Source organism: Arachis duranensis, chromosome 3 (assembly GCF_000817695.3).
Source record: "Arachis duranensis cultivar V14167 chromosome 3, aradu.V14167.gnm2.J7QH, whole genome shotgun sequence".
NCBI classification, from domain to species: domain Eukaryota; kingdom Viridiplantae; phylum Streptophyta; class Magnoliopsida; order Fabales; family Fabaceae; genus Arachis; species Arachis duranensis.
In genome coordinates this window covers 33,572,586-33,574,311 of record NC_029774.3, presented here as the reverse complement: position 1 = coordinate 33,574,311, position 1,726 = coordinate 33,572,586, and positions in this window count along the sequence as shown.

The window sequence follows — 1,726 nt, the reverse complement described above, 5'->3', positions numbered from 1 at the left end:
CAAAGTCTCATTAACAAACAACTTGGCATTCAGCTTCATGATGGCTCCTAGATATTGAGCAACTTGCTGTTCAGTTACATCTTCATCCTCTTCAGAGGAAGAGTAGTTCTCAGAGCTCATGAATGGCAAAAGGAAGTTTAATGGAATCTCTATGGTCTCTATATAAGCCTCAGATTCCTTTAGGTTCTCAATAGGAAACTCCTTCCTGTCTGGGGGATGTCCCATGAGGTCTTCCTCATTGGGATTCACGTCCTCCCCTTCCTCCTTGGATTCGACCATTTTGATTATATCAATGGCCTTGCACTCTCTTTTTGGATTTTCTTTTGTATTGCTTGAGAGAGTACTAGGAGGAGTTTCAGTGATTTTCTTACTCAGCTGACCTACTTGTGCCTCCAAGTTTCTAATGGAGGACCTTGTTTCATTCATGAAACTTAAAGTGGCCTTAGATAGATCAGAGACTATGTTTGCTAAGCTAGAGGGGCTCTGCTCAGAATTCTCTGTCTGTTACTGAGAAGATAATGGAGAAGGCTTGCTATTGCTAAACCTGTTTCTTCCACCATTATTAAAGCCTTGTTGAGGCTTTTGTTGATCCTTCCATGAGAAATTTGGATGATTTCTCCATGAGGGATTATAGGTGTTTCCATAGGCTTCACCCATGTAATTCACCTCTGCCATTGCAGGGTTCTCAGGATCATAAGCTTCTTCTTTATAAGATGCTTCTTTAGTACTGTTGGATGTATTTTGCAATCCATTTAGACTCTGAGATATCATATTGACTTGATGAGTCAACATTTTGTTCTGAGCCAATATGGCATTCAGAGCATCAATTTCAATAACTCTCTTCCTCTGAGGCGTCCCATTACTCACAGGATTCCTCTCAGAGGTGTATATGAATTGGTTATTTGCAACCATGTCAATGAGTTCTTGAGCTTCTACAGGCATTTTCTTTAGGTGAATGGATCCACCTACAAAATGGTCCAGTGACATCTTAGAGAACTCAGATAGACCATCATATAATATATCCAAAATGGTCCACTCTGAAAGCATGCTAGAGGACACTTTTTAATTAGTTTTTAATAGAATATTATTAGTTTTTAGGCAAAAATTATATTTCTGGACTTTACTATGAGTTTGTGTGTTTTTCTGTGATTTCAGGTATTTTCTGGCTGAAATTGAGGGAGTTGAGCAAAAATCTGAGTTAGGCTGAAAAAGGACTGCTGATGCTGTTGGATCCTGACCTCCCTACACTCGGAATGGCTTTTTTGGAGCTACAGGAGTCCAATTGATGCGCTCTTAATTGTGTTGAAAAGTAGACATCCAGGGCTTTCCAGCAATATATAATAGTCCATACTTTGCGTGAAGATNNNGCACGTGAGAAGCTTTAGTCTCAGCCCCAGCACACACCAAGTGGGCCCCAGAAGTGGATTTCTGCACCAATTATCTTAGTTCACTCATATTCTGTAAACCTAGGTTACTAGTTTACTATTTAAACAACTTTTAGAGACTTATCTTGTACCTCATGACGTCTATAGAACTGGATTTTATATTCCTTGGCAGCATGAGTCTCTAAACTCCATTGTTGGGGGTGAGGAGCTCTGCAGCGTCTCGATGAATTAATGCAATTACTTTTGTGTTCCATTCAAACACGTTTGTTCCTATCTAAGATGTTCATTCGCGCTTAAACATGAAGAAGGTGATGATCCGTGACACTCATCACCTTCCTCAG